Below are 12,166 nucleotides of genomic sequence, written 5' to 3'. Positions count from 1 at the left end.
CACCTAGGTATTAAGCCCAACGTCCATTAGCTGTTGTTCCTAATGTTCTCCCTCCCTCCAACCCCACAATAGGCCCCAGTGTGTGCTGTTTCCCCAAATGTGTCCATGTGCTCTCATCATTCAGCCCCCGCTTATAAATTAGAGCATGCGGTGAAATGGAATCTCTTATCCGAGAAGCTGAATCTTGGCTTTCTCCCCTGTAAAAATCAGTTTAGTTGTAAGGTTTATTCGAGATAATTTCATGGACCTGGTGCATGGTATGTGCTTCACAAAATGTTCACCTTTTTTCCCTCTTTCCTAAGAATTTTAAAAAGCAGGCAGTCTCTTTCATATATCTCTGGGAGCCAGGTTCCCAGATTCCTTGATTAGAGGCCATGTTCACTTGTATGAGAGCAATTCTTCAGTGAATTCATACTGCCTAATACTGAAGAATTACTTTTTAGTAATGTCGCATTCTAAAATACAGAGTGGTGCTGAATAATTGCAATACAAATAAAGGATTATTATGTTTTCATTGAAAAGAAATTTATTGGCTGAACATGGTGGCTCACACCTGTAATCCCAGCAGTTTCGGAGGCCGAGACAGACAGATCACGAGGTCAGGAGATCTAGATCATCCTGGCCAACATGGTGAAACCCTGTCTCTACTAAAAATACAAAAAATTAGCTTCTTTCTCCGAACCTGGCTGAGCAGGAGGTGCCATCATGGGAGTTGATATCCATCACAACAAGGACCACAAGGCGGAGCAAGGAGCCCAAGAGCCAGGATATCTACCCGAGGCTGTTGGTCAAGCTGTATGGCCGTCATTGTGGGGACCATGACGGATGATGTGCAGGTTCAGGAGGTGCCCAAACTGAAGGTGTGTGCGCTGCCTGTGACCAGCCGGGCGCAGCTGCATCCTCAAGGCAGGGGGCAAGATCCTCACTTTCGACCAGCTGGCCCTGGACTCCCCCAAGGGCTGCAGCACCGTCCCGCTCTCCAGTCCTCGCAAGGGCCGAGAGGTGTACCGGCATTTCGGCAAGGTTGCAGGAACCCCACCCAGCCACACCAAACCTTATGTCCGCTCCAAGTGCCGGAGTTCGAGTGTGCCAGAGGCCCACAGGCCTGCTGAGGCTACAAAAGCTAACCCTGGACCCTTCCCTCTTATTAAAAAGATTTTGGATGAAAAAAAAAAATTAGCCAGGCATAGTGGCGAGCACTTGTAGTCCCAGCCTCAGGAGGCTGAGTCAGGGGAATTGATTGAACCTAGGAGGCGGAGGTTGCAGTGAGCGGAGAATGCACCACTGCACTCCAGCCTGGAGACAGAGCAACACTTTGTCTCAAAAACAAAAAAGAAAAAATAGTGTTATACTATAAATGATATCCAGCTTTTACCCACCCAATATCACTGTAACCAATAAGCATAGGAACACCAAATATGTGGAGTCCTTTGGCATTAATATACAATGCAGGAGTGTAGGTAGGACCTACCTACATTCATACTTTTCTATTTACATGCAAATATACTTTTAATTTCTCTCTTCCAAAAATAAATTGAATGAAGAATCTCTTTATTGCATGTTCAGCATAAAGAAGAAAACTACCCTCAATTTGATTGAATTAAAAACTGTTTTGCTATGTCTTAATAAAATGAAATGAAGAATTCTTTTTAAAAGGTTAAAAAACATTTGAGGGGCAAGATGACCGAATAAGAACAGCTCTGGTCTGCAGCTCCCAGTGAGATCCACTCAGAAGGCAGGTGATTTCAGCATTTCCAACTGAGGTACCCGGTTCATCTCATTGGGATTGGTTGGACAGTGGGTGCAGCCCAGGGAGGGCAAGCCAAAGCAGGGTGGAGTATCACCTTACCCAGGAAGTGCAAGGGGTCTGTGGATTTCTCTCCCTTAGCCAAGAAAAGCCGTAAGAGACTGTACCGGGAAGAATGATACATTCCAACCCAAATACTGTTATTTTCCTATGGTCTTTGCAATTGGCAGACCAGGAGATTCCCTCTGGTACACTGGACTGCCGTTTGGGCAGAAACCGAGCTAGTGGCAGGAGTATTTTTTTTTTTTCATATCCCAGTGGCACCTGGGATGCCAGCGAGACAGAATCATTCACTCCCCTGGAAAGGGGGCTGAAGCCAGGCAGCCAAGTGGTCTGGCTCGGCAGGCCCTACTCCCACAGAGCCCAGCAAGTTAAGATCCACTGACTTGAAATCCTCGCTGCCAGTACAGCAGTCTAAGGTTGACCTGGGATGCTGAAGCTTGGTGCAGGGAGGGGCATCCTCTATTGCTAAGGTTTTAGCAGGAAATTTTACCCTCAGAGTGTAAACAAAGCCACTGGGAAGTTAGAGCTGGGTAGAGCCCATCATAGCTCAGCAAGGCGGAGGGTACCACACTGCCTGTCTGAGAAAAGGCAGCAGCCTCAGTCAGGGACTTATAGATAAAACCCCCATCTCCCTCAGACAGGGTGCCTGGGGGAAGGGGTGGCTGTGGGTGCAGCTTTAGCAGACTTAAACGTCTCTGCCTGGCAGCTCTGAAGGGAGCAGTGGATCTCCCAGCACAGCATTCGAGCTCTGATAAGGAACAGACTGCATCTTTAATTAGATACCTGACTGAGTGTCTTGACTGGGAGACACCTTCCAGTAGGGGCCAACAGGCACCTCATAGAGGAGAGCTCTGACTGGCATCTGGTGGGTGACCCACTGGGACGAAGCTTCCAGAGGAAGGAACAGGCAGCTATCTTTGCTGTTCTGCAGCCTCTGCTGGTGATTCTCAGGCAAACAGGGTCTAGAGTGGATCTCCAGAAAACTACAGCAGACCTGCAGCAGAGGGGCCTGTTAGAAGGGAAACTAACAAACAGAAAGCAATAGCATCAACAGCAACAAAAAAGATGACCACTCAAAAACTCCATCTGAAGGCCACCACCAGCAAAGACCAAAGGTGTAGATAAATCCAGGATGATGAGGAAAAACCTGCACAAAAAGGCTGAAAATTCCAAAAACCAGAATGCCTCTTCTCCTCCAAAGAATCACAACTCCTCTGCAGCAAGGGAACAAAACTGGACAGAGAATGAGTTTGATGAATTTACAGAAGTAGGCTTCAGAACATGGGTAATAACAAACTCCTCTGAGCTAGAGGAGCATGTTCTAACCCAATGCAAAGAAGCTAAGAACCTTGATAAAGTTTACAGGAACTGCTAACTAGAATAACCAGTTTAGAGAAGAACATAAATAATGACCTGACGGAGCTGAAAAACATAGTAGGAGAACTTTGTGAAGTATACACAAGTATCAGTAGCCAAATTGATCAAGCAGAAAAAGGAGTATCAGAGATTGAAGATCAACTTAATGAAATAAAATGAGAACACAAGATTAGAGAAATAAGAGTGAAAAAAAATGAACAAACCCTCCAAGAAATATGGAACTATGTGAAAAGACCAAATCTACATTTGATTGATGTACCTGAAAGTGATGGGGAGAATGGAACCAAGTTGGAAAACACTCTTCAGTATATTATTCAGGAGAACTTCCCCAACTTAGCAAGACAGGCCAACATTCAAATTCAGGAAATACATTAATCATCAACCACTAGACACATAATAGATTCACCAAGGTTGAAATGAAGGAAAAAATGTTTAGGGAAGCCAGAGAGAAAAGTTGGGTTACCCACAGAGGTGTGCCCATCAGACTAACAGCAGATCTCTCTACTGAAACCCTACAAGCCAGAAGAGAGTGGGGGCCAATATTCAACGTTCTCAAAAAAAAATTTTTTTTCAACCCAGACTTTCATATCCAGCCAAACTAAGCTTCATAAGCGAAGGAGAAATAAAATCCTTTAGAGACAAGCAAATGCTGAGGGATTTTGTCACCACCAGGCCTGCCTTACAAGAGCTCCTGAAGGAAGAACTAAACATGGATGTGAACAGACACTTCTCAAAAGAAGACATATATGCAACCAACAAATGTATTAAAAAATGCTCATCATCACTGGCTATTAGAGAAATGAAAATCAAAACCCCATTGAGACACCATCTCATGCCAGTTAGAATGGCAATCATTAAAAAATCAGGAGACAACAGATGCTGGAAAGGATGTGGAAATACAGGAATGCTTTTACACTGTTGGTGGGAGTATAAATTAGTTCATCCATTGTGGAAGACAGTTTGATGATTCCTCAAGGATCTAGTGTAGCAGGAGCGGCCACGAGAAACACACCTCTTGAACACTGAACTGCGAAGGAAGAAGTTTATTATTATTATTATTAATTATTATGGCTGGGAGCCGGGCAATGATTTGTCTGAGTAACAGCTCATTTAACAAAGAGAGGCTGTGTCTTTATATAGGCTTACACTCTAGATATTACACGTGAAAGAATCTTAGGTTTACAGCCTTAGAAATTATGAGTGAGGCCGGGCGCGGTGGCTCAAGCCTGTAATCCCAGCACTTTGGGAGGCCGAGGCGGGTGGATCACGAGGTCAAGAGATCGAGACCATCCTGGTCAACATTGTGAAACCCCGTCTCTACTAATACAAAAAAAAAAAATTAGCTGGGCATGGTGGCGCGTGCCTGTAATCCCAGCTACTCAGGAAGCTGAGGCAGGAGAATTGCCTGAACCCAGGAGGCGGAGGTTGCAGTGAGCCGAGATCGCGCCATTGCACTCCAGCCTGGGTAACGAGAGCGAAACTCCGTCTCAAAAAAAAAAAAAAAAAAAGAAAGAAATTATGAGTGAAAGGGTTTTGGGTTTACAGCTCTAGTCTTGGGTTTACAGTTTTAGAAATCACATATGAAAGGGTTTTGGGTTTACAGCTTTAGAAACTACATGTGAAAGGTTTCTGGTCTCTGGATGGAGGAGTGGGGTGGGAGTCTGATCTTGTTTAAGTAAAAACAGTGTCTTCTGGAGAGATTCCCCAATACCAAGCATGCTATTTACAGGAAGGTGATTCAGGAGGTGCCAGTCGACAAGCCTTTTCTTCTATTGAAATGCAGTGTGGAAATCAAGGGGGAGGTGATCCCAGATGCCTGGGTCTCCTTCCTCACCAGAACCAGAAATACCATTTGACCCAGCAATCCCATTAGAAATCATTCTACTATAAAGACACATGCACACGTATGTTTATTGTGGCACTATTCACAATAATAAAGACTTGGAACCAACCCAAATGCCCATGAATGATAGACTGGATAAAAAATGGGGCACATATACACCATGGAATACTATACAGTCATGAAAAAGAATGAATTAATGTCCTTTTCAGGGACATGGATGAAGCTAGAAACCATCATTCTCAGCAAATTAACCCAAGAACAAAAAACTAAACACCACATGTTCTCACTCACTAGTGGGAGTCGAACAATGAGAACACATGGACATACACACCAGGGCCTGTTGGGAGGTAGGGGGTTAGGGGAGGGATAGCATTAGGAAAAATACCTAATGTAGATGATGGGTTGATGGGTTCAGCAAACCACCATGGCACATATATACCTATGGAACAAACCTGCACATTGTGCACATGTACCCCAGAACTTAAGGTATTAAAAAAAAAGAATAGTAGCAAATAAATAAACATTTGAGTAATTTAGTACACTTTTAGTTCTGTTTGTTAAAGTTCTGCAAAAAGCTTATTCTCAGATGCTCTGCATCTCCAGAATTTTAATTTGACTTTGATTATAATATAGTTTTATTTAAATTGATTCTTGTCTCTTAACACTTGTTAAAAATGTCAAATATGCTTGCAGCAATAATATTGCCCTTATTTTGAAAAATGATTGATTTCAATTGCATAATTGTCAGATACAATGGACTTTTGCTTAATGACATGTATTCAGATGATTGATTGTTCATGAAATGTTGATATTTGCTTCATTTGTTTACCTCTTCAATCATCAACCAGGCATTTTCCCTTTTCTTCTGGGAACTGGCAATACAACATGAACATTGAATAGTAAGTCCAAAGGTGTCTGTCTACTTCTGATGCTTTTTCATCCATCCTTAGGTTGTTGGAGTCTAAATTTGCCTTCTTGCTTTCATTCTACACAAGACTTTCCATAATGATCATAACATAGTCTCTTCACTTTATCTGTTGCAGATGCTAAGGTATTCTGATAGGGAGCAAGTATTATATAGAGGAAAGAGCATGTGTTTGATTTAAAGACAATTAATGGATTCAAAATCTGAGCTACATTGCTTCAAGACTGTATTACCTTGGGCAAATTATTACTCTTTTAAACTGTCTGTTTACTCAGCTATACAATGGGCACATAATACCTACTGTGTAAGTTTTGATTAGTATGAAGGTCATCTATCATTCCTCTATCTATCTATCATCCATCTATCTATCTATCTATCTTTCCATCTGTCCATCTATCTGTCAATTGATCTATCATCTATCTCTCCATGGAGAGAGTCATGGGACCTGATGGCTAGTATGTACTTTATTCAAACTAGGGCCAAGGTGCCAAAGGCTTTGGCTAGTGTCAGTGTTTTTAAAAAAAATCTCATTAGAGTGTGTCTTAAAGGAAGATACCTCACTAAATGTTGCTTGAGAATGAAAGGTAAAATTTAGATATCTAGAAGTAACTAAAGTTATTAATATTCCATTTTTTTCTAAGAATAATCTCCCATGTTTAGTCTAGGTATGCTCTCCTCCCAGACATTTTCCAGAAAGCTCACTTCTCCACCCTTTCTGTACCACAGACAATCATCTTGAAAACTTAAGGCTGTTTTTGACTCTCATCCTCTAAGCTCCTTCCTAAATTAAATTTTAAGAAGCTACTAACAGGGTGTGCTTTGGTAATCTCTAGTCCTACCAAAAATAACATATATAGGGGCCCATTTCTATTTAGCGTAATTATTAATATGGTAATAATTATCTCTGCTATTTCCTTTTTTTTCCATCTTATTTCTTTCCGGTTTATCTGTTCTTCCTTTATTGCCTTTTATGGTAAACAAATCATTTTAGTATACTATTTTAGTTATTCTTTTGGCTTTATTGCCATGTACGTTCACATGATTTCTTATTGACTTCCATGGGGGTTACAATACGTATCTTATTTCACTTCAGTCTTTTAAAAGTTAACATTGTAGATTTCAGTTCTCGGTAAGATGAAGTAAACACATCAACCTTCCTCTTCCACTTAAAGCAATTATAAATACAACAGAATGCATAGGCAGCTATTTAAAAACTCTGAAAAGCAAATATTAGCATGTAAATTGGAAGAGAACACCAGATTTTGAAGTACCGCTGAACTAGAGTTTACCATTTGTTTCCTCTCCAGGATGCTCTAGCATAAATTTAATAGCAATCTGAAACCCTGACATGAATACTGTGGGGCAGAGATCTGGGGGAAATTCTGTAGTTCTGGCTTAAGGAGAAGAAAGAAGAAATTCTAAAGCTCAGAGATAATGGCAAAGATATCCAATTTTTTTGCCTCTTCTTTTATTCTATTCTCTCATCGCCAGGACAAAGCTATTGTACAGTGAGGATGGTGGCATACTGTGGAAGAGTATCTTCCTTTCCTTTGGTGGAACCAGGGCTCCATAAGGGGAAGCCAAAGCCTTTTTTTTTTTTTTTTTTTTTTAAACTTTTCCTTTGTGTCCTTTCTTCTCATATAGTACAGTTATAGAAGTTGGCAGTTTCTGGCCAAAGAAATGAAAAGGGGGAGCCATAGGGAACCAGAAAAGGAAAAGTGTGAAAAGTGAACTACTAGGCTCATTCTTGACCTGCATGTATAGGCTTATCCTTATTATCATCCCAATATCTTTGACAACTGAAATAAGCTATAGCTACATGGGTAGCTAACATACAGAACAAATTCTAATAGCACTGCAAATAGGGCTATTATATTTAGCAAATAAAAATATAGGATGATAGTTTAATTTGAATTTCAGATAAATAATGAATATACATATTTCTAGTAGGTGTATGTCTCATGCAATATTTGGTGCTGGATATTTTATTTGGCACCTTTAACTAGAATGGCAGTGGTAGTATAACTGACTTTGGAACTATAGGCCACAGAAAATGTATTGTAACCTGTGGGCTCAAACCAACCAGGTAAAGTATCTGCTACAACAAAAATATTAACATCTCCATATGGTTTAAACCAGATATAGATTGTCATAAGGTAATGTTCAAAGTACCCAGGACACAATAAAAAATTATTTTGGTTGCAAAGAATCACAAAGATCACAATTCACATGGGGAAAGATGATTAACAGATGCCAATGGCAAGATAGAAATGAACTGACAAATATTTTAAAGCACCTATTATAATATGCTTGAAAGAGTAATTGCAAACACTCTTAAAAAATGTTAAAATAAAATGGATGGACAAGAAAATACGTCATGTAAAGCAGAACCAGACAGAAATTTTGAATTGAAAAATATAAAAACAGAAAAGGAACTTGGAACATCAGGGATGAAGGAAAAGCAACGAAATTGCTAAATAGAGTAGACATCTTCTCTTGAGTTCTTTTAAATAATATTTGACAGCTGAAAACAAAATGAATATCATTGTCTGATGGGGTTTCCAAAGCGTATGGATGTAATATAAACATGACAATTATGATTAAGAAGGAAGAGTAATTAAATTTGTATAAATGTAAGGTTTCTAAATTATAATAGAAGTGGCAAAGTATGATTCTAAATAGACTGTGAATAGTTAAGTATATATTTTCTAGTTAGGAGAACAATGATTAAAATATTTGTATTGAGGGATATTATGAAAACCACAATAGAAAAATTAAAACAGAATACTAAAAGTTACCAATGAATTAATTCCAGTAAAATATAGAAAAATTAAACAGTATAGTTTCACTTACCTCACATGTTTTTTTGTTTGTTTGTTTTTTTGTTTTGTTTTGTTTTGTTTTGTTTTGTTTTTTGAGATAGGGTCTCACTCTGTGACCTATACTGGAGTGCAGTGGTGCAATCATGGCTCACTGCAACCTCTGTCTCCTGGGTTCAAGAGATTCTCCTGCCCCAGCCTCCTGAGTTTCTGGAATTATAGGTGCCCACCACCATACCCGGTTCATTTTTATATTTTTAGTAGAGATGAGGTTTCACCATTTTGGGCAGGCTGTTCTTAAACTCCTGACCTCAAGTTTTCTGCTTGTGTTGGTCTCCCAAAGAGCTGGGATTACAGGCATGAGCCACTGCACCCAGCCTTTAATGTAGTTTTGATATGAATAATACAGGGTAATAATTTTTGCTATTATATGACTTTTCAAGAAATTGAGAAAAGAAAAAATATATATTCATACATGTAGTCTTTTGTATTTACACATGGAAGAGAGTAAGACCATATGATTTGTACCAGACAAAGTCAGGGAAGTATGATCATACACTTTGGTGATGCTTCCATTAGTTTAATATGGATAGGACAATGATGGTAAGTCAGGAGTGATGTGAAGTAAGATAAGAGAGATGAACAAGAGCCAGATTATGAAGGATTTTGTGGAATTTTCTTGTTCCTTTACTCTGAAAAGTTTATGGATTGGTCATCTGAAAGTTCCATGAAGCCTAATAACTGTCAGTTCTGCTTTTGTATCCCTAGAAGTTAGCATAGTGTCTGGTATGTAATAGATGCACAACAAATATTGACTGAATGAGTAAATTACCTGAGTGTTCTGAATGAGGTTACAGTTCCCATTATGACTTTATATCCATGTCCTTACTGTGGATGCATACCAATCTTTTCCTTTTCTCATACTTCATTCTTTCCAATATCCTTGGTCAAGGACCACATACCTCTGGAGGTCTATAGTCTCATGCACCTACTCTAGTGAGGAGGGATCTGCCTATGGACAAGGCGTGTTCTTGGGAACAATGTATGTACTTACCATTTTTAGAAATCCTACTGGTACTTGATAACTTTTGAAGGGGAGTAGTGTTGGTAATGGTTGATACTTTCTATTTTCCTATAAATTGGGTAAGCTCAAATATTCCCCTCCTCCAGCTGCGCACATGTGTGAGTGCCACACATATGCATACACACACCTTATTATGACCAACTTTTAAAAAGCTTTAGAGCAGCTGAAGTGAGAAAAGAGAAAGAAAGGAAGGAAAAGAGAATAAGAAAAAAGAATAATTTTAAGCAAAATTATTAAATAAATTTTTCCAGATCTTTCTATAAGGACGGTAGATTGTGTTGACTATACATATGAGTTCTGGGAAATGCCTTAAAATCTTGCGCCTGTGCTTTGTCATGTTGCCGTATTTGACAAGAATGCTAATGGTGTGGTGCAAAAGACCTTGCATTCTGCCTGGGTCTACTTAATTAATTATCATTGACCAGCATTAAAAGTATTAATTTAGATTTGAGAAGTCTCCAGTTACTTTGGGATATAGTTTTTTTCCAACCTTAAGAATATCCTGTTTGAATAGTTTCTGAATTTTTAAATGTATTTTATTTTTCCTCAGCTCATTTTATTTTCTAAGGTGAGATCTACATTTTCTTCCTGTCTTTAGTCTCATGAAACTTACGTTAAGTCCTGTAAAATAAAACATCCATGTTTGAAGAATGTTATAAAGTGTGGTTATAGAGTAATGTGGTCCAAGGACCATTTAGAAATAAGTGTCTCAGTTGGCAGTGCACAGCTCATGTTATCATTTTACTTCCACCACCTTTCTTTTAATTGTAGGCTTAAAAAATAATTGAGGAAATTTTACTTTAAAAAAAAAAAAACCCAGTTTCTTTAAATTCATCTTATTGCAATTTTAATATTCTATTGCTACATTTTAACTTTTATTTCATAAATTAAAGATTAACAGTCATGCTTAAACTGAAATATATTTTATCCACTTAGAAAAATGCATTGACTAACACTAATTAAATTTGCTTAATCAAGCTTAACAATGCTACATGCTGTTACTCATCAGAAAGCAAGTGCCATACACATTTCTCAAAGTGCTCAAGCTAGAACACCAACAATTTTTTTCTGCTGGGGTATGCAAGGGTTCAGCCATCTGTTATTTACTCTAATTTTTAATAAAAAGTTATTATTCATCTTTATTGCTAATCATTTGCCTTACAAACAAAACACATTTTATGATTATTGTTATTTTAACTCTACTACATCCAAGGAAACACAGAAAAAAATGGTTTGCACTCGATCGCACCACATTAATATTTGCAAATGGCTTAGCTTCAGTGGCAGGAAGAGACAGGTATTATGCAAGTAATACCTAATATCAAATTATACACAGTAGCACTTAATCACCCTGCCCTAATGCTTTCAGCACAATGAGCTTTTTCCGACTGAAATAGGAAAATGTGATCAACCTTAACATCCTGAAGGACAAGACAGTGGCTATGTCATTTTTATCATGTTTTGCTTTTGTTCATAGCTAATCATATTTTGACTATTTTAATACACACCCTGCAGTTATACAATAAGTCATACCTGATAGAGCAAGACTACAACCTATTGATGGAACTGCCTTCAGGCTGCCCTGGGCACAGAAGAAAACATGGATAGAGATAGGTTTGGGTCAACATCAGAATGAAGAGAGATGAATGAAGTTCCGCGTAAAAAGAAATTGTTTGTTAAAAATATTTAGTGGAGTCTAAGGCCATACCACCCTGAAGGTGCCCAATCTCGTCTGATCTAGGAAGCTAAGCAGGGTCAGGCCTGGTTAGTACTTGGATGGGAGACCTCCTGGGAATACTGGGTGCTGTAGGCTTATTAAAAATAAATATATACCACCCTGAACGCGCCCGATCTCGTCTGATCTCGGAAGCTAAGCAGGGTCAGGCCTGGTTAGTACTTGGATGGGAGACCGCCTGGGAATACTGGGTGCTGTAGGCTTATTAAAGAGAAATATATATATATTTAGTGGAGGCTGGGCGTGGTGTCTCACGCCCTTAATTCCAGCACTTTGGGACGCTGAGGTGGGTGGATCATTTGAGGTCAGGAGTTCAAGATCAGCCTGGCCAATATGGTAAAACCCCTATCTCTACTAAAAATACAAAAATATTAGCTGGGCATGGTGGCGCACACCTGTAATCCCAGCTACTGAAGCAGGCTGAAGCAGGAGAATTGCTTGAACCCGGAAGATAGAGGTTGCAGTGAGCTGAGATTGCACCATTGCATTCCAGCCTGGGTGACAGAGTGAGAGTCCATGCTAAAACACCACCACCACCACAACAATAACAACAACAACAGAAACTTAGTGAAA

At 39.4% G+C, this 12,166-nt stretch overlaps 3 pseudogenes; all 3 read left to right on the top strand.

Moving 5' to 3' along the window:
- Nucleotides 1-705: 705 nt before the first annotated feature.
- LOC105723053 (large ribosomal subunit protein eL18-like) lies at nt 706-1,127 on the top strand (annotated as a pseudogene).
- A 10,425-nt stretch (nt 1,128-11,552) lies between these two features.
- Nucleotides 11,553-11,671, top strand: LOC135274335 (5S ribosomal RNA; annotated as a pseudogene).
- A 6-nt stretch (nt 11,672-11,677) lies between these two features.
- On the top strand, nt 11,678-11,796 carry LOC135274360 (5S ribosomal RNA; annotated as a pseudogene).
- Nucleotides 11,797-12,166: the final 370 nt, after the last annotated feature.

The sequence above is a fragment of the Aotus nancymaae genome, unplaced genomic scaffold (assembly GCF_030222135.1).
Source record: "Aotus nancymaae isolate 86718 unplaced genomic scaffold, 86718_ANA_hifiasm-v0.15.2.pri h1tg000011l, whole genome shotgun sequence".
In the NCBI taxonomy this organism is placed as follows: Eukaryota; Metazoa; Chordata; class Mammalia; order Primates; family Aotidae; genus Aotus; species Aotus nancymaae.
This window is presented reverse-complemented; position numbering and strand designations above follow the sequence as displayed.